This window comes from Sminthopsis crassicaudata, chromosome 1, assembly GCF_048593235.1.
Source record: "Sminthopsis crassicaudata isolate SCR6 chromosome 1, ASM4859323v1, whole genome shotgun sequence".
In the NCBI taxonomy this organism is placed as follows: domain Eukaryota; kingdom Metazoa; phylum Chordata; class Mammalia; order Dasyuromorphia; family Dasyuridae; genus Sminthopsis; species Sminthopsis crassicaudata.
In genome coordinates, this window is record NC_133617.1 from 131,103,257 (window position 1) to 131,126,035 (window position 22,779).

Genomic DNA, 22,779 nt, shown 5'->3' on the forward strand with positions numbered 1-22,779 from the left:
CACTTCTAAGGACAAGAGTTAACAGCAACTTCCTGGAGACAACGGTTCACTACAGGAAGAAGAATCTGTCTGAAAGATTTGAGTAGACACAGCAGATCTCTTCCCAGAGAGCGATCCAGCAGCTTCTAGAGACGACAGCACACTACATACTTTCCTAACCCTGGGAGTTTATTATCTTCATTTTGGAGATGAATTAATTTATTAATTAATTTAAATGATTTTTCTAGGATCACAAAGGTAATAAATAACTGAAACAGATTTTAAATTTAGATCTTCTGACTCTATCCACCATGTCACCCAGTTGGAAAGGTAGGTTGTATATAAATCATGAAGATGTTTATATCTTATACTAGAGACAATAAAGAATCACTTGAGTTTCCTGAGTACCATGGATAGACCTGAGCCTTACCAATATTATTTTGGCAGATGTGTCATGGATTGACTGGAAAGAGATCGGATGTAGGTCAGGAGGCCAATTAGGAAGTTATTGCAATCACATAGATTAGGAACCATGAGGGCCTAAACTAGGGTGGTGGCAATATGAATGGAGAGAATAATAGCAAAGTCTTGTGTTGGGATGAGAAGGAAAGCCAAGAAGGCATAGGATAATTGGGCCTATGATCTTAGTTGGTGAAAAGAAGGAAGAATTATTCACTCCTTTTTCTTTTGCCATGGAAAATGATCATCAAACCAGGAAAAATAAAACAAAATTATTAAATAAGATAATAATATACAAGATCAGAGAATATATACATATATATTAATATATTATATATATAATATATATATTTTATATATATATATGTCATAGGCCAGTGAGTAGAAATTTCCAAGCAAAATTCTATAATGCATTATTAAAGGGATAGTTTGTAAGCATCTAACATGGGAACCAGAGATGAAAATGATCCAGGATGTTCTAATCAAGAATAGGCCATGTCAAACTAACCTCATTTCCTTTTCTTCTATTTTTTAGACTACATTAATGCCTCATGAGACCAGAAGACAAATATAGATATTGAATGCCTAGATTTCAACAAAGCTTTTGACAAAGTCTCTCATGCCATCTTTGTCTATAACATACTAAATTTAAATCTGTTTTTGGTAGATCCATTTTTGAACAATTTTAATTCATGGAACTAGGGAAATACAACATGTTAGAGTTGGAAAAAGACTTGAAAGTAATCTACTCTAAGAAACACAACATGATGCAGAAGAAGGATGATTTGGATTCCAGTCCCACAGCAAAGCACTTTGGTCAAGACAGTTAATTTCCCAGAACTCGTTTCCTCATTTGTCAAGGAAGAGATTTAGAAGAAATGGCCTTAGAGGTTCCATCCAACTCTAAATTTATAATCTTATGATCCTGTAAATGTGATTTTTATATTGAATTAAAATATGCCATCCTTTATCTTCTAAAAGCAGCTAAATGTAGAGTGAATAGAGTGCTGAACATGGAGTCAGGAATCCTCACTTCAAATCTAGTCTCAGACACTTACTGTTTGACCTAGGCAAATCACTGCTGTCTGTCTCAATTTTCCTCAATCATAAAATGATAATAGCACTTAACTCTCAGGGATGTTGTAAAGAACAAAGGAGATAATATTGGTAAAATATTTGGTGCAGTGCCCAGTAAGTGATAATGCTTGTTCTCTTCCCCTTGATTTTTTTTCTGGTTCTTCCCTCTAAGGCTAACCAGAATTAGTTTAATTCATTTACTACATGAATGCTTTCCAAATACCTCAAGACAGTGATCATGCTCCCCTTCTTCAGGTTAAATTTATGTCCTCAGTACCTTCAAAAAATACCCAAGTGACCAAAGTTTGTCTCTTAAAGTGTTTATGAAATGATTTGATGATCACATCAAGGGCATTGTAATATCCTTAAGGGCAAGGATTTTGTTTTTTGTCTTCATATCTCAGTACAAAGGAGTGTTTTTAATGCAATATAGAGCTGGAAGGAACTTTCTATATCCTACAAAGTGGTATGATTAAATAAGCCATAGATTTAGAGTCTGCTACCTAAATGACATTTAGCAGATTACAACCATCTTATATACAATGAACCCAATGAATTGTGAAGTCCCTTCTAGTGCTAATCTTTATGTAATGACTCATGGTCCTACTGAGTACAGATCCCTCTCCCACTAAAGAGCTACTGTCCCAGATTTATATTTATTGAGTTCAGTCCTCAGGGAGCCTAGTAACATACAGGAGTATTAAGTTCTTCCTGCATTCTCTGGCTCATTATACTCCCAGCTATAGTTCAAAGGATCACTCAGGATGTTCTCTGAGATTCTTTTCAATTCTAAGTCTATAATCTATGAACCAGTTAAAAAGGAATCATCTACTTCAAGGGAGTAGGCTTTAAGGGCTGGGGAATGAAATTCAAATTATCCAAAGATCTCAGTAACCCCTTTGAGTATTTTTTGGATCTCTCATTTAAAGAAATATCAACTTTTTTCTCTGCAAAATGTTTCTTTCTTTATTTTTTGCATTTAATTCTCTCTTCTGAGATATTTGTAAAATACTTAGTACAATGTCTGGCACATAGTAGGAGTTATATTAATGCTTATTCTTCTCCCTTTTACCTGTATTATGCTGCCTTTTACACATTTTTCCCTTTCTTCTTTTTACACCTGCTTTTCATGTGATATACATGATATTTCCAGCTGCCCTTCTTTATAATCTTTCCAGATGTTTATATTTTCTTCAACTTGTTGAAATTCTAACTGCAACTGCTAAGGGCCCGTGGTTAATAACTAAATGGTATTTTATAGTGCTTTACTTCATGCATGAAAAAAATTCTGCCTGAACTTCGGACATGTACTTTTAGTTGTTCTTCCAGTAGTTGAAATTGATTTAAACTGATCCAACCATATTCTCCCACCTGATCCTGCTTTAGGAACAATGGTCATATGCTGGCAAGATGACCATATCGGTGTTAATGGAGCCATAGTACAGATCAAAGCTAAACGGCTCCCATGCATATCTTGTCCTTATTAGCACCATGTCCTAAATCACTACTTCCCAATGAATCACCACATTTGGTGTGTAGCAAAGATGTTCTTGATGCATTGAACTATCAATCTGGCTATTCTCAATTCTTTTGTCAGCTTAAAGTCCAAAGAATAACAGGCATGTGGAGGTGCTAGTAACCATGTGAAGACATGCAGAAAGAATGGTGAGGTATGTAGGCATATATATGCTTTGTGCATGCAGGCACATGCACATGTATGGGATGTGTGTGTAAGGACAGAAGGGAGAGAGGGAAAGGGAGACAGAGATGTATGTGTATGTGTGTGTCTAAGTATTAGTGTGCATACTGTGATCATTTGCATAAGATTCTCCTTTGTGGAAATTCATTGATCAATATTCCATGTCTGCGACAGGAATATAGTTGCTAAAATTTTGGGAGAAGAGAGATTATGGTCTTCTGGTTTACATTTCTGAGAGAAGAGATACATGGTTCCAAATGCTCTCTCTGAAGGGAGAAAAAGGGAAGAAAAAGAATTACCCTCAGCTAATTACATCAAAGAAATTAACTTGGGGGATTGTTTCTGTAGGTGAAAACTGGGACTTTCTTGTGTGAACTGAGATGCTTCCTTAGGGAATAATTCTGTGTACTTTCTGGTATGTTCTCATTAATATATCTTTTCTAATTTCTCTTTGCTATTGGCTTGAATAAATGGGCTATTTGCTACATGCATTCTTTGTGTTATTAGCATTTGATGGGAGCACCCATTCTCTATAAAAGGATAGCAATTAGGAGCGCAAATTTAAACTTAGAAAATTATTTTCCCTAGAATAATGATATTTATAGGGTCTTTATATAGAATTCTGAATTGCCCTTTTTCTCTCAGGAGAGTAGCGTAGCAAGATTCTGATGCCAATTTTCTGCTTCTCTTTTGGCAGGAATCAAAGTCTCTCTTGGTGGAGAATGGGCAGAGGAGACTCTAGAAATATATCTATTTATATTTTTTGTTAACTACTTCTAGACAGATAAATATGAACACAAGTGATCTACATGGGGCATACAAATACACACACTCTACATATACAGGTGTGCTAGTGAGGCTATAAAGTATAATAAGCCAAAACAAAAACTAGGATCTTAGGATTAGAACATGTAGGTAACAGAAAGGTCAATGGATTTGGAGTTGAAGGAGCTATGTTTGAATCCTGACAATTCTCCTCATTCTATTTGAACTTATCCAAAATCACTTATTTTCTGGATCTGTTTCTTCAGTTACAAAAGGGGAAGTTTAGACTAGATTTTAGTATTAATAGAGGCCAATTCATAAAACATAGATGCGGATCGTGTCTTTCCCCTGACTTCTTCTAGTGACATGTGGGATCTGTCCAGGTCATTTCTCATGTAGTAATGAGACTGTATTCTGGCCATTTCTGGTAAGACACATACTTTGGTCATATATAATTAAGGCAGCTGGTTGGTCTCCAGGTGCCCCTTTGAGGAAGATATTTTACTCAGTAGTTAGAATCTCCTAGTCAGGATATTTTAAAGAGAGAGATAAATTATTCTTGCTATTCTTTTCTTCTGAAAATGAGGCTTGTAACTTCAATATCTCTCCCTTGGGATGTGGGACAAGACTTTCTTTCTCTCCATCTTCTGCTATTATCAAGCTTGCTCATACATGAGTAGTGAGAGGAAGTGCTTTTCTAGGCACAAGGCATTCTCCAGCAGCCTCACAAAGATGTACTATCTTCTGGGAGAATAAGACTTATGACTTGTTTTTGTATGTGTCAATGAAGTTTTGTGAGTCTTTTGTGGTAGAGAAAATAAATAGGTGTCCTCTACGTGATCTACTTTGCACACCGAGTAACCTTGAAAGGAATTTAGGGAAGAATTAGATATGAAATAAGCTCAAACTAAACTTTAGAAATTGTCTTTCAGGCTACAGGTTGGGAAGGTGGGATGGTAGTGATACAGAGAATGCTGAACAAATAAATATCTCTCCATAGTACCATGTCCCTTGGTAAAGGGACTAAACCTAGACAGTATAACCTCAGTCACAATTCCAATTCAAGCAATCAAATCCTAAATCCATAGCTCTTTCAACTGTACCACACTGTGTCTAGGCCCTATAAAGTTCCTTCTGATTTATTCTGATAAATTCTAAATACAGGGTGTGTCATGAAATTTTTAAAAAAAGCTTTTAGCCCTTTGATCTAAGCAAAAAACAAAGTTATTGGGTCACACATGGGGACATTTTGTAGTTATAGTAATAAAACTCTTGGAGACTTCTCTAAAGGATTCACATGAAGTATCATAAAGACTAATTGACTTGTCTTGAGTCAAATCATACATTCATGCAGTAGTAGAATTTATATCTGATGCCCAGACAGTGACACAAGTTGGAAGCTACTCAATCATGAAGTCACCACTCCTCCAGTTATGGTATCAATCATGGATGAATCAGATAGCAGTGAAAATAAAATCATTTTTTCTTATATCATTACTTTTACTCTGTCATAATGGCTTAAGCCTATGAATAGAACTGGTTTTCCAAAAAGGCAGAGGTAAGGAAGGGAGATGATGCTCAAATTTGCCTAGATGGATATATCATCAAAGTTATACATTGATTGGTAAAGAAAAGAAGAGGCAAATTTGAAAGATTTTAAATTATTTTAAAATATTACAACAGATATACTCACAAGCCCAACAAGTATGAATTATAGAATCTCAGAGTTGGAGAGCTGAAAGAGACCTAAATAGCTATCTAATCAAATTCATAGACAAATCCTAAAACTAACATATTTAATAAGTAAGTTATCGACCCTCCCCTTGAAAACTTTCTAAGAGGAAGAATCCATGGTAAGCCATTCTACTTTTGGACAGATTACTAAGAGTAATAGGCAACATTTTACATGTATTCACAAAAAAAGGAATAAAATATTAATAATTCAATCAGTCTCTATTGGTTTCATGGCAAGTAGGAATACAGTTGTTGTATACCTTTTTATAGTGAGCAAAGTTCCAATTAACTTCTTATGTTGTATATTATATATTTGTCCCACATGTATATAGGGTAATTTAGTATAGTAAGAGCGCTAGACTTGGCCCACCAGTACTATCATGGGTAAATCACTTAACCTCGTTCTCACTCGTTTGCTTTTTATTTAGTTTCCAAATCTCATTGACTCTACCTGTTCAACATCTCTTATATTTGTCCCCTTCTCTCCAATTACATAAGAACTATCCTACTTAAGATCATCATTGTTTACCTAGACTTTAAAATAGCCTCCTAATTTGGTTTCACTTTATCCACTCTCTCCCTTCTCTAATCTATCTTCCACATAGATACCAGATTGATACTTATAAAGTATGGATTCAACCATGTCAAACACTTTAGTAATTCCTTATTTCCTCTAGAATAAAATGCAAACTCATTTGGCATTTAAGGAACTTTAGAATTTGGCTCCAATCTGTCTTTCCAAGATGATTACACATTACTCCCTCTTAAGAAATTTACACACTAGCTAATCTAATCTATTTGCTGTTTTCTGTACAGGATATTCCATGCCTTTGCACAGGTCAATGTCCATGCCTAGAATGGTCACTTCTACATTTTGGAACCTTTAGCTCCCTTCAAGGGTCAGGTGTTTCTACCTTTAAAAGTCTTTTCTTGTTTTTTTTTCCATTTTTGATGACCATTTCCTCACTCTACAATTATTTTATTTATTTAGAATAGATCTTTTATTTCCTAATCTGTGACCATGTTGTATCCCACCTCCAACTGTCCCAGAATGTAAACACCTTAAGGACATTTGTATCTCTGGTTCCCAGAATAATGTTTAGCATTGTAACAGGCCTACTAAAATAGAATCCCAAGTGGCAACACTTTACTTCCTAAGTTTTAGCTACTTTAAGTACATAATAATAATAATAATAATAATAATAATAATAATAAGCTTGTACTTCACTAACAATAAAAAATAATTTCATATTTGTAAATGTTAAACTTCTTTAGGTATTTCACTAATTTAAATTTGTCTTCTCCTATTTACTGTGGGTCAGGGAGGGAGAGAGGGTTATTCTGTTATATTTTTCTTTAGGAAAAAAATACTGTCGTGGTTTTAAAATTTTGTTTGTTTTATTTATATATCCTTTCCCCTAAATAAGTTCAACCTATCCTAATTTATGAAACTACTAGGAAACCTAACCAGCTTTGTACATTCAATAGCTACATAAAACAAAGCTTTGACTTAAAAAAAATAAAGGAAATAATTGTATCCTTAATGAAATGAACATAATGTTTCCTCTTACTCATCAGTTACACAAAATAGGTATAGGCTATTTCTGGCTGACAAGTTATGGGACCCCTGTAATGAATAGTTTTATATCCAAGTGTATGTGTGTGTGTGTATATGGACATACAGATCTCCACATAGATTGCAAGTTCCTCAAAGGCTAGGACTAATTGATCCCCTTTCTTTCTTGTATACCCAGGGCCTAGCACTGACAGTCAAGTAGAAGGTACTTGGTAAATGCTTGTTGAGTTTGACACCAAAGAAAAGGTATGATAATTTGGCTCTTCCGACTCCTTTGCACAGATGTGGAGTCCACAGGTATGGACAATTGCACATATTGTCAGATTTTTTTTTCAATTTTTTGAAAAGCTTTGCTGATTTTTTTTCCCCTCTTTTCCTCTTTTTTTTTTTCTTTCTTAAAAATTCTTTACTATATAAAGGACAGCTCTCTTGGGAGTGATATTGTAAATCTAGGCAATGTTAAAACAAAAGACATCAATAAAAATCTATTTAAAAATAAATTTGTTGATTTATGGATTGATTATATTCTTCTGGAGCCAGTAAGAAGCTAAATAGTGAAGAGGAGGTTGAAGGTAGTTGTTCAACAGGGCTTATCTTTTTTTTTTTTTTAACTTGACGGATAAAAAATATTCACCTTGGTCTTTATTTGGAGATTTTCTCCTGCTCCAGTTCTTTCTCCGGAGAATAACCCTGGATATTAGAATGGATGCCAAAATACCACTTTTCATTCTTGGAAAAATGAATTCCAACTTTTATTGGGTACTTGATGAGGTTTTGACATTTCCAAACTATCAAGAAGTCTGAGACCAAGGATAAATCATCCAACTCAAAATTTCTTGCATATTTCAAAAATCAGTCAACAAGTATTTATTGGACACTGTTCTCTGCAATCCCATCCCCCTTTTCTTTACTTCCTTTCCCCCAAGGTACTTGGAGTTCAAACACCATGTTCTAATTTCTTCTCACACAAGACAGTCTCCTGATTTTAATCTGTTCCATGCTGATTAATATCTTAACATCAATATCTATCAAATACAGTTCTACTAAATGTGTCTTCTGTTTTATGAGGCTCTATTAAATATGTCTCATATTACTTTTGGCTGTTTATCATTAAACCTGTGATTGCTTCTTTTAAGGTCACTAGTCTAAAATCCAAGCTGCATAGAATGACTGCTATACTAACAATTTTAGAAATTATTGCATTTTTTAAAAGAGTGAAAAATCTTTCTTTTACAGATGGTAAAGCATTAATATTGGATTGCTTTTGCATGAAGTATAACTAAAATAAGTTATTGAGCTGTCTCAATATGAAATAATATATTGAACGTCCCCTACCCCTTGGTTCAGATTCTCTATAATAATATAATATAATAAATATAATAAATTAAATATAATAAATATAATATAATAAAAATATAATATAAAAATATAATAAAATTAAATTATTTGTTCTAAGGATTCCAATTATGGATAAATCATAAATAATACATAGAAAAAAGATAATGCATTCCATAATTTGGATAAAGACCTATTTATACTAGTGTAGCTCATTGATTAAATGGCATCTATTAATCTTTTTTCTCTACCATTTTAAAGTTTATGTTCAATTTTTCCATTCCCCTGTCATTAGCACATGTTCCTACTGTCAAAGAAGTAACAAGAGCTTCCTAGACACAGGTGAAAGCCACAAAGAAAATGCTGGCACTCTATATTGTAAGATCTCTTCCATCCCTCCTTCATTAAATTCATCAGACTATAGAATACTGATATCTAGCAATATGATTTTGACCCCTTGTGAATATTCATTTCTGGTAGCTTAACAATTTTGTGAAATACTGGCCATCTAAGTCTATACCATTTAGCTGACTTCCTTGGAATAGAATATGATTGGCTGACTAAATATTGAATGACTTGTACTCTCTTTAATAATTTTGGTACTGACCATTATCAATCTTAGACTTGTGTTGGTTAAATTTAATGTTTGGTGTCAATGTATAATTTTAGAAAGCTATTATTCTGCAATATAAATGATTCAATAATTGAACCTCCAATGGTACAAAGTTGGAAAATGCATTTAAGTTCTTTTTAGTAAAGAAATCCAATGTTCTAAAATTTAGGTTGTCATGGACCAGATTGGTCCTTGGAAGTAGTCCCCAGTATAATGTAATCTTGTTATAACATGATGCCAAAATGGTCATCCAGTCTCTTCATGAATACTTCAATTAAGGGGACAACTTACTAATTCATAAAGCAGTCCATTCCACTTTTGAATAGCTCTGATTATCAGGAAATTTTTCCTGTCATCAAATCTTCATTTGCTTCTCTACATTTTCTACCCATTGTTTCTAGTTTTGCTTTCTGGGGCAGAACTGAAGGAATTTAATCCTTCTTACAAATGATAGCTTTTTAAATATTAACACATAAATATCATGTCACCTCTCAGTTTTTTTCCAGGATAAACATCTTCAGTTTCTTCCACTGATCATTACATAACACAGATTCACTATCTTGACTCTCCTTATGTGTACTCTCCAAATCATCAGTGTCCTTCCTAAATTGTGGAGTTCAGAATTGAACATAATAATCCAGGTGTGAAATATTGACTATCAAAGAATTCTGACTAAGGCAGAACATTCATCTCTATATTCCTAGAAACTAAAACTCTCTTAATGAAGCCTAAGGTCATATTAGATTTGGGGAATGATACATTACCCTTCTAACACTCAGCAAATCTGAAGCTCAAATAAAACTCCTAGACCTTTATCAAACTACTTTTAAATTATGCCTTCTTCCCCACATTGTTTTTGTCCAAAATGTAAGATCTGATATATATCTCAAGTGAATATCATCTTCAATTCAGAAAATCCCCTTGCCTCACAACATCTTTTTGGACTCTGATTTTTATCATCTAGTGTATCAGCTATACTTTCTGACTGTGTCTTACTTTCAATTTTAAAATAATGTCTTCTTTTACTTTGCTTAAATCACTTTTTAAAATGTTAAATAGCTAGCCATATCATATCTCAAACTCTATTATAAGCAGTAATTATTTAAAAAATCTGGTACTGTCTAAGAAATAGAGATCATAAAATAGGGGAAAGGACCTACATGTACAAAAACTAGGAGAACACTGGGCAAAGAACAATGTTGTACAATAAAGAATGTGAATAACTTAGTTATTTTCAGCAATATGATGATCCAAGATAATTCTAAAGACTCATGATAAAAAATGCTATCTGCCTTTAAAGAATTGATGCTATCTGAATACTTTTTGAAGAATACTCTCTCACTTTGTTCCTTCCTTCCTTCCTTCCTTCCTTCCTTCCTTCCTTCCTTCCTTCCTTCCTTCCTTCCTTCCTTCCTTCCTTCCTTCCTTCCTTCCTTCTTTGAGTCATCTTGAACAAAATGATTAATATGGAAATGTTTTATATAATTGCATATGTATAACCTATATCAGAATACTTATCATGTCAGGGAATGGGAAGAGGAAGGAGAAAGACTTAGAATTTGGAACTTAAAAATTTTAAATGCAACAATAACAATGTTAAAAATTATTTTCACATTTAATTGGGGGAAATGAAATATTATTTTAGAAAAAAATGTTAAACAACATGCCTCCCTAGTATACTCTATTAGAGGCCCCTTTTTATGTGTTCTTTGAGTCCTAAATAACTATTTTTATAATTAGTCTCTTAACCAGTAGTGAATTTTATGTATTATCACCTAATCTACTTTTTACATTTTTTTTCACAAAAATAGTATGACAGGGTCTGTCAAATGCTTTGTTAAAATCTAGGTGAACCATGGTTGTAGAATTGCCTTCAGGCTTAGTGACCCTTTTGAAAGGAAATAAAATTATTCTGGAATAGCCTATTCTTAATATTCTTAGTGTTAGATCTTTGCAATCACCACTGCCTTTTATTATGTTCTTCAATGACCCCTTTAAAAATCCATTGTAGAGTTTTCCCAGGAACTGAAGTCAAACTCATTGACTGATATAACCAATATGTTGATTATTCTGTTCACATTGTTGAAAATAGAAAAATTTTTCTTTCAATTTTTCTGTAACTATTTTTCCCCACAAGCTTTCAGATATCATCGAAAGGAATTCAATAATCATTTGACTTGGTGAGTCAAATTCAACAAGAGCAGGCTAGCTATTCTTATCTCCTTACTTGTATTAACTACCATCTCCCCATTATTGTTTTATTCTACCTTTATTCTATCATTTACAGTACAATAAGAAGTACTTCTCTTTTATCATTGTCCTTTCCACTCCACCTTTTTGATGCTCATTTTTTATCCAGTTAACTGTCTTTGCTCACCTTTTATACATAACTTTCAAAAATAAAAATTAGTTAATGAAATCCCAGTCTTCAAACAATTCCCTTTTTACTTGCTCTATGATTTTTCCACTTTCTTGTCTTCATAATTTAATTCTTAAGAGTTTTCTTATCCTTAAGAGCTATCTATTATAGGATCCACTCTTCTTTGGAATCCTTTAATACTTGTTTTTCCAAAATCTAGAGTGTCTGACTATGACCAAATTTCCTCTCTTTATCACAAACTCTAGAAGGGTTTTCCTTCCTTTTCCTGGGATTGTCATAATTTCCATCCTAAAAACCATTTCATCAATGTGAATAATATTCAGAACCATAATTAAAATCTTCCTCATTTGTTTGTATACCTGGGAAGAATAGCATTATCATTAATTCTTCAAGTCAAGAATTTTTTTAATTTTTTGCATTTGACAGAAAAAGAGTTCCAGCAAATGCTTAAATAATTGAAGTTCCCATCTTTATTTTAGAATGCCTCTGCCACCAGATCAATAATATTTCCCAACGTCCTTTTCCACTTCATCTTTCTGTTCAGGTGGTCTATAATATACCCTGATTACAAAACTACTTCTGTTTCCCCGTCTTTACCTAAATGCTCTTCACTCTACTTCCTCATTCTGATTTAGATATCAGAGGAAACTCCCTTTATCAATACAAACCAGTAACTGTTCTATAATTGAAAGAGTTATCTGGGATCACTGAAAATTAACCTCTCTGTGACTATGCCCCACAGTCACACAATCCATATGTATCAGAGGCAATATGTGACCTTGAACCATCCTGAACCTGAGGCTGGCTTACTATTTTATTATACTTCACATATAATAGCTGTTTAAAAAAGTTTATTGAATTGAATTTTCCCATTGAGATGATATTAATCTCAGAGTTGGAAGGGATCTTGGATGAAACCAGTCCAATCACTTCCAGATGAATAATTTTTTTTTTTGGTAACACATCCACAAAAAGTCACTCAACCTCTGCTTGAATAGCTCCAGTGGCAGGCAACTCATTATCTTAAAATATAAGCCATTCCATTTTTCAGGAAGCATTGTTAAGAAATTTTTCCTTATATGAGCCAAAATTTATCTCTACAACTAAGAGCTATTGATAATAGTTCTCCCCTCTGGATTTAGAATAAGTGTAATTCTTCTTACATGAAATATTCTATTTTTTTTAGTTTGTAATTATATAATGAACATGATCTGAATATTACAAAGATTATTAAAATGTTATGCAAATTTAGAAAAGAATATTTTCCCCTACAGTAAGACAGATACTTCTGATTCAAGTTGTATGTATCCCAAGCTAGTTTTTCAGATGTTTGAAAATAGTACCATTCCTACCCCTTTTCTGTTTGAATTAAAGATACTTTACAAAACTACATATCCTATGAGCTAATTTTTCTTAATAATGGTTAAACTAAGCTAAAGTTATTTTAAAAATCTTTCCATTTATCTGGAGGAAAAAAACTTCAATCAGGGTTAGAATGTCTAGACCACAACCAACAATCTCCCAGAGTTTGGTTAACTCTGGGTCACCAGTTGCAGTTAATTAAAGAATTATTTTGGTAGATGATAATTCAATTTAGGGAGCAGCTAGGTAGATGGAGTGCCAGACTTGGAATCAGAAAGATTCATCTTCCTGAGTTCAAATCTGACTTCAGTCTCTTACTAACTATAGTTATAGATGAGTCAGTTAATCCTCATCTTTACCTCAGTTTCTTCATCTTTAAAATGAACTAGAGAAAAAAATTACAAATCATTCCACTATCTTTGCTAAGAAAACACCAAATGAGGCCTCAAAAAGTCAGACAGTACTGAAACAACTAAACAACAAAACAACAAATTCAACAAATATTTATTGAGCATCTATTTTGTATAAAACTATGATAAATAAGAGAAACAAAGATAAAACACAAGTCTTCTGCCTTCAAGAAGATTATAGTCTAGTCATCTCACCTATTTAACTAAACATATAATAAAACTTTGCCACAAATACAGAAAGGGATAGTTTAAGAAATCATAGACAAATAACTTATAACCTGATAATTGTCTTGGGTAAAATAACTTTATTAGCAGCTTTAGTTTAAGTGTAATCAAGTTACATTCTTTGGTTTGTCATCTTTAATTGTCTTTTCTCCAGATATCTTCTTTCATTCCCTTCACTTAGGTCTTCAAGTTTCAGAGGCCAGCTTCTTACATCCATACAGTCACATAAAGTGTGGAGTTTGCTTTTCAGAACATCTTCATGACACTCTCGAGTAGAAATAGGCATTTATCTCAGAACTTTCTCATCCACAGTCACCATTCCTACCCTTCTGCTCTTCCCAGCTCAACTTATTCCTTTAACTCATATTACACTCTCTGCCTCTTCAAATGACTGTATATTTACTTATCTATTTATACATTATATTCTTTCACAGACACTTTCTTCATAAAATGAAAACTGCTTGTCATCACACTAGTCTTTATATTCCCAGCACCTATTGCAGTTCCTCATTTGAGATATGGTCCTAATAAAGAAATGCTTGCTTGACTGAATATTATACTTATATGGAAAAGAGGCAGGGAAGAAAGAAGTTTGGTAAGAATGGAAATTTTAAATGAGAATTTTTCTCAATTTGAGAAGCTAGAATTACAATAGATGATATTTTCAGAAAAATTCTAAAGAAAGTACACACATACACAATAAAATTCTATGTATTAAATTGAGAATATTTTTTAGGACTCTTAAGCTATTTTTAATACATTATACTTCCACTGTTCAACTTCCAGTTCAACCACCCCAAACTTGCTTGGACTGTGAAGCCTTGGCATCTGGCCACGTTTATGTCTGGAGTTATTATTTCAGTGAGAAGAAACTCCTAAGCTTTGTAATTTGTAGTAATAGCAACACAAGTACATTTTACTTCCTAGCTACAGAATCCTAGATGGCCATGGAAGATTAAACTCCTCTTTGTCACTCAAAGAATACGACAGTCAAAAGCAGAAAACTGTCATTAGTATGAACAATATTAGCCTTAACATCAGGGAGAGTTCTTTGGTTTGAATTATCACTTATCTGTGTAGCCATTGACATATCATTTAAAAATCTCTAAATTTCAATTACTCATCTGTAAAATGAAAATTATATTTAATTATCACTGGTTAATTCTCTGCTCTAAATTTATAATCCTGTTTTCTAAAAGCTTATAGTTTTGTGAAAGGGTACTGACTAATCAGTGAGCATTAAAATCATGACATCAGCATCCAAGTCAGCTGGGGCATTTTGTTTCCTTATACTATCTGCCTCTTTCTCTAGAGCAGTTCAAAACTCCCTATCAATAGGCCCTGAACTTTCAATTTCTTTGCTATCTGACTCATTGAGTTCAACTGTGTAAATTGTCCCAACAGACTGACAAACTCCTTATGGGTGCTCAGTTGGAGACAATTTATTTATGGCTTGCAAAGGCATTATCTCCCCAGTGTTACCTTTGGATACATTTCCTTAATATCTAGAGGCTACTTCAAGAAATGTGTAGAGAGGTGTCCAAAACATTTTTCTGGCAAAGTTTCTTGGGGAAATCAGCAGCTTATTTTAAAAATGAAACCATCTGGAACTAAAGAAGGCTCATGAAGATAGCAGGGAAAAGATTTTCTCTCTTTAAAACAAAACCATCTCTCGTTTAGCTGATACTAATTTGGCAGCTTTAAGTACTTGAGAGGATGGCTGTTTTATGCTGCATAGATATAGTTGGATGAATATAGAATTAGGAAATCTCAGGTTGGGGAAATAGTAAAGAGCATGAAGTTTCTTAGGAGATGGCTCACTTCCACTAAAATACTTTCTGGACACCTTCCCCTTCATAGGTATAGTTGGTGACAGAAGAAAGCTAAAATCCATAGAAATCCTCATGTTGGCAAGTGTTATAAATACATATTTCTTAGATGAAGAACAAAGAAATCAACTTTTATAGCTAAATAATAGGGTTCTGTGACCTTATATGTCGAAGACCTTTAATACTCTAATATTTGATGTTCATGACAGAAAAATCTATTTCTGGAACATTCTCAAGTTTTTTAACTCAGAAATTGGAAGTATATTTCTTAATAAATCTTATTCTTGGCTCTCGTGTTTTGGTCAAATAGAGATTTGGTCTGGTATTGGAGAATAGGAGAAAGAAAAGAAAAGAGGGATATATTGACTGACTTTCTTCATTTTTAAGGGTAAAAGCATTTGCTGACTAGAAATTCCTTTTCATGAAGATTTTAATTTCTAGTTTTTTACAAAGAGATTATAAAGATTTTAAAATGTTAACTCACAACTGAGGGTTGCTATGGATAAAAACATTGGCTTACATTTAAATTAAGGCAGAAAGAGTTAGGAAAGGTAATAGAGTAAAAGCTTAGGAAACTGTTTCAATTCATTCCCTAGGAAATTTTTTCCCTTTTCCTCTGCATTTCCAACAGCCCTCATAAGAGATAATTCTTTATGATAAAACTTAGGATCTACATTTTCCCCAAATAAATGTTTTGTAATTTTAAACTTCTGTTTCTCTCTTCAAACCAGTTTTCCAAGCCCAGAATAACCATTTGACAATTCTAGTCAATGGTCACATTGAAGATTTACATCAATGAAAGGGCATAATTCTATATGACTGGCTATACTAATAGTGAATGAATGTGCTTTTATTAAACATATGCTACATGCCTGGCATTGCGCTAATCTCTGTAATACAAAGAAAGGTAAAAACACAGTCCTTGCCCTGAAGAAGCACAATTCTAATTAAATAACATTTTAACAACATAACCTCATTGGATTCTGTTTTCCTATCTATAAATTGAGAGGGTTAGGTTAGAAGACCAGTGAAAATCCTTCTAGCTCTGGAATTATGACCCAAGGAATTCCCTTTAGAAAAAAAAAATCTCTCACTCACCTCTTTCTCCCCATGCAATCCAAATTAAGTGAAAAAAAAAAAAGTATGACCCTCCCTCTTGATTCTTTTAATTCTTCTGCCTATACAGTATACCTATACAATGATTATTTTCACTTAAAATTCAAAACATTTGATAATCTTGTTTTTATTGAATACTTGAACCTTTGTCTGTGGCTCCATTGATATAACAGCAAATATAAAAATAAAAATCTAGTAGCATGTTGTTTCACGTTTATGTATTAAATTTGATATCCATGGACCATTTTCATGCATATACACATCATTTGATAAAATTAGTGACAGAATTAGAGTTGGAAGAAGCCTCAGAAACCAAATAGCTAGTCCAGCTCTTATTCAAATCAGAGATTCTTGATATATCATTCTAGTTAAGTGTCCATCTGGCCTTTGCCTAAAAATCTCCATGCTAGAGTTCTCAGTTGCATATGAAGAAGATCAGTGAGTTCTGGGTATTTTTTAGTATCAGTTTTGTCTTAACTTATAAACTCCTCAATGGTAAGGACTACACTTCTGTCATTCTACATAGTACATATACAATGCATATAGATTCTCAACCATTTTAAATGAAAAATCAAAATGTGTATTTATATCACAGAATTATCATAAGGATCAAATGCTTTGCAATCCTTAAAACATCAAATGAATTCTGGCTATTATTAATATTATCAGTGCTACTAATTATTACATTGGGAATTTTGCATAGCATTTCTGGGAAATGAGATGGGAAAGTCTTCTCTTGATCTGCTTACTTCCCTTTAGCAATTATTTTTGATGATTTCAGGATCCAAAATGAAACTTTCCCTTTGGTGTGGCAATTTGGGGACCATGACAGTGATTCTTCACTTGGGTGAATAAGAGGGCTAATCATTTTACACTTTGGATTGTCCTTGAATGCCAGCCATTAATTGATGGGTACCACTATGCAGCCACTTGCCTGAAAATTTGATCAGATGTCAATCTCAAACCTAATTCACAATAATGAATATCTTGGAGGGGGTTATTTTGAATTATAAAATCTGAATGGCATGTAGGTGAGAGAAGAAATGTTTAAAACATTGATGCAATTTATGAACATGTGGCAAACAGATGTGGCAGGGCAATAGATATCCCCCAACCCCTTTTATAAATTTGCATTATATTTTTGTCTCTCTCAAGTTTGAGCTTTGTATTTTATACTTTATTAAAAAATTTTTGCCAGGAAAATAGATGATTAATAATTGTTGATGACAGAACTTTGGTTTTGTAAGCTACATAGTGAAAGATAAATATGATGAGGACATTTTAACCTATGTATATTATACTTATTACAATGAGGCTTCTCTGTAAGACTGTCTCTATTGAGATTGTCTGTAATTTATGAAAATGTCACCAGTGACCCCAGTTTTGGAAAAACTCTCACAATCCCTTTTATTATAATCATCACTTCAGCAACAGATATCACTGGGGGGAAATTACCTTTAAAAAATCAAGAAAAGTTCAACTATGCTTCAAACATAATTAAAATTGTGCAGATATCTAGGTATGATAAAGTCAAAATAAACTCAAGGATAAGTAGAGGAAAAATGAAAACATGACTTTGCTGCAAATTATAATGATAGTCTGATAAAAAATGATAGAGAAATTGGGACACAAGACTTCATTTCTCTCCCGTTGTCTATAATCCTCTTTTCTTCCTGCTTTCATTGAGAGAAACTTGGTCTCTATTCTCAAGAAGCTCAAATTCTAATAAGGGATCATTTGAATTCAGCTTAACCATCCTGTGCTTCATTTTCTTCATCTATAAAATAAGGTCAGACTAAAAGGACTCTAGTGCCTTCTAGCTCTAAGAACTATGTTTCTATAAATTTTCCTGAAAAAAAAAGAGTGATAAGATTAAATAAAAGAATACATAACTTCTATTCCTCCAAAGCAGACTGTGACAATTAATGTCTTTAGAGTAATTTCAGATTTTAAAATTAAAGGTCTTAATGGTAGCTAACAGCCTTACAAATAAACATAAAGATTTACTTCTAAATTTCTTACCATATTATTCACTGTACAGTAGTTACCTAGATCATAAAAATAAATGAGTTCAATGTCTTTTACTGCTCTCTGGGGAAAAAACCCCACCAAAACATGACTTTGCTGTAGGTGGGTAGCTATTTGTAAAATCAGTCAAGATCAGATAAATGTAATTCCCACCACACTAAAATGATATTTACAGAAGAAAGTGGAAAGTCTGGGGAAAATTTTTCAAAACACAGTCAAGGAAAACCTGAAAGACTGATGGCTACTCGCTTGTTCTTTGAATTTTCCTTTGATTCCTTTAGAGCATGCTAGGAATAAGGGGATGGGGTTGAAAGGGCATGGAGACCCTTACACAAATATCTGAGTTTCTGTTAAGCAAAGCAAAAAAAATAATAATAACAAAAACTTATAGCAGACATTCTTGACCTACTTCCCTACTCCCCTCCTCTTCTTACCAAAAGGATGGCTGGCAGTTGTCGAGAGAGCATGAAATGACAGATTGCTGGCTGTGAGGCCTCCTACAAAGTGTTATAGGAATGAAAATGAGGGAATCCTGTGCTTAATGTGTGGGGGGTTAAAGAAAAGAAAAAAACTGAGTCTTACTTCATGTGCTCATTTTTCATTCAATTAGGATAAATTATAAAAACAGTAACAAGAATGAAAACACACATGGTAACAATATCTTAATGTGTTTGAGAAATAATGCAGAAGATTTTCTTAACCAGCTCAAAAAAAGTTGGGGGACTCTTCAGGGGTCCAAATGGAAATCTGGTATTTTGATTATTCAAACTGCTTTCTATCAGCTCTTGTCTGAACACTATCTTCTGTTTCACCTTTTTATCAATAGTTATGGTTAATAATTTTGGTGGTTCTTCCTAAAATATTTAAGGGATAGCTCCTTTTTTAAAATGTGTGAGATTATCATTTATGTCTTATAAATGTGTATGTGTATGTATGCTTTTTTCAGTAAGCAAATGAGTCAAAACTGTTAGACCTGAATAACTGGAAAGACGTTTGAGGTTGTTCCTAAATGGAAGTGCTTTGGCAGCTGACAAATGCAGGATGATTTACAATCCTGGAGTACTTCATGTTTTGTTTAACCAGTTTCTTAATATTCAAAGTACAGGGGCTTGGAACTTGAATAATAACAAATTATTTTTAAAGTGCTGGCGATTCTCCAGCTTTCAAAAATGCCCCAGTAAAAAGTTTTCAAAAATTCAGAGTGCCACATTTAAATCCAATATAGAAATGTAAATTTCTTTTTATTCCAAGGATAAAAGAATTTAGTTGAGTAAAATTTAAAATTAAAACTACCCTATTTCTTCTGCCTTGGTGCTATGGCACTAATACAAGGTGACCTATTTAGAATAGGGTCCATTTACTGTAATATGGAATTGTGAGAACACTACATACTTCTAGACTGTACCAATTCCAATCTTGAGGCTTTGGTAAGGAACCACATCAGATTGTATTTCTTTGTAAAATGAAAGCTAATTGTATATTAATCCATTCTTTTGAATTTAACTCTAGATGATCTGGAATCCCATCAACATTTCAGCTTGAAATAATCCAAACACTGCTGTCACCTTAATACATCATCTCTATCTTTGTTGATAGCACTGCTATTTTACAAATCACTGAGCCTTGAAGTCTAAGCATCACTTTTGATTCTTCCATTTCTCCCCCACATCTAATTAGTTGCCAAATCATTCATTTTACCTTTATAAAATCTCTCCTACTTATTCCTTTCTTTTCATTCTCATTCTAGTACTCTAGTTCAAACTTTTATAATTTCTTAGCTGAACTACAATAGGCTGTTAATTGGTCATTTGGTTACAATAAATCAATTTCACAGGTGCAACATGGGGAAGATATGGCTAGATGAGATAGTAGTTTGTCTGAAAAAGGTTTTAGGGGATAATGCCTGTGTTCTACAAGATTGAAATGAATCAACAGGATGGTATAGAGAAGCCAGAAGAGTCAATGTCATCATAATATGGATTAAGAAAGTCATAGCAATATGAAAAGATTCAAGATGAAGTGATTAGAGCCAGGAGAACATTGTAAAAATTATCAAATGTGAACAACTTTGTAATTCTGCTCAACACAGTGATCCAATGAAACTCTGAAGAACTCATGATGAAAAAAAAGAGTAAAAAAAAAAAAAACAAAACTGATGGACTCAGATTGCAGATTTTTTTCCTCTGTTTTTCTTTTACCCCCCAAAAAATAGTCAATATAGAAATTATATTTTGCATGACTTCACAGGGTAGCACAAACAAGAGGGGACATCTACAAAAGCTTTGTATGGGAGGTGGCATCTAGATCAATCAGGACAGAACGATCTATGAAAAGCATCATCCTTAGCAGACCCTAGTTAGCAGATAACTTCTTGGGATATAAAATATAGCTTGGAACTAGCTAGATGTAGTGATCCAAATGAGTATTCACTCCTCCATGAATCAGAAAAGTTTAACCCTAAATAGAATCCTAAAGCTAAGTGGATGAACTTCCTCAGGGTAAGTGAGGAGGAAAAGGGGCTCTACTTAGGAAATCAAGTTCAGAGCATTATTTTTACCTAAAAAAGACTAAGGGTTGAGTAGGGGCAGATAAGGGAAACAAGATGACTATTGTAGGTAGGCCTTGATTTTTTGGTGGATGGTGGAATGGAATATAAAACTTATATGAAATCCAATCCCATAAATCAGGGACTAAGTTTCAGTTCTAATCTCATACTTTAGGAAATGTATAACACTAATTATTAAAGAAACCTATTAAGTATCCTGCATATTCAAGTCATTGTGCAAAGATTATAGAGATAGATGTAATACAGACTCTCAAGGAGTCTAATGAAGGGAGTGGGTGTGTGCCCAAATAGCTATGATACAAGCAAGAATGGAAGATACAAATTTCTCACAGGCAGATTGCTGTGAAACCTTTCAGCACAGAAATATCACTTTGACCTGGTGATGTAGATTGTAATTCATCTTTTCAATTTCTATGACTTCCACGAATTCTCATAAATCTTACAAAGGTGCTTCACAAAATGTCTTCCCTAAAATCTCTTGACATTGCACAGGTATAAGTGGCATACAAAGGTTGACCCTTACTATTATTATCTTCTTTTCTGGTCATATATCTCTGACATCCTTTATGCTGTTTCTCTTGCCTAGTTCTTGATTGGTAATTAATTGCAGATTACTCATGCCTACCATGCATCTTTCCATTGCCCATTAAGTGACCCACAACTTTAATTCTTTGCAGACTGCAGTCTCTAAAGACTTTCAGTCATATAGAATCACTGGAAGAATACTGGTGTTAAAAGATGACCCTTTATTTCAGGGGGGAAAATTGGGTTATCAAAAGTTCTGTGCAATTTTCCAAAGGCAATTCTATTTTCTCCCTCTTGCTCAGTTCTGGACCTAGTTTTTTGCCTATGAGAAATGTCTGTTCAAGACTTATACACTGATGAACTCGCTTTTAGTTAGTTGTTAATTCAATTGCATGTTATAATATGGACAATACATATTCTTCATCTTACTTTTCCAGAATGTCTCATTGGGTTGAACTCTTGAGGGATTATGTATTTCATTTAGGAGGCTCTGTAATGGTTCAGGGCTAGATGCAATCAGCACAATGTCATCCATAAATAGGAGCATCTGGAGGATGTTTTTTGCTTCATTTGAATATAAATAATCAAAGGATAATTTAACATGATTTAAACATATTTGTACAGGAGATGACTTATGGAAAGAAAGCAGTGGCCTTCCCTTCTAGAAAAATAAATGGCTTTTTGTTATTATTGTAACTTGGGATTTAAGCCTGGTACATTTGTATAAAACTTTTCATTGTTGAAGAAAATGAATATTCATGCTGCATACTTTGATAGGAGACAGAGTTGATGAAAAATTAGTAAAGAAAAGACTTTCTGTTTTCTAACTTAGAAAATAATAACAATATTAGCAATGAATCAACATTTACAAAGTACTTTACATGCATTATCTCATTTGAACCCCACAACAATCCTGTAAGGTATGTTGTATTATTATCTCCAGATGGGAAGTGAGCTGTTAAGTGATTTGACTAGGGTCAAAACAGTTAGGAAGAATAATGAGGCAGGGGTTTGAATTCCTGATTCCAAGTTGAGACAGAACTCTATCCACTATGTCAGAGAGAGATATACCTAAGCAAATGGATACATGCAATTGTAGTC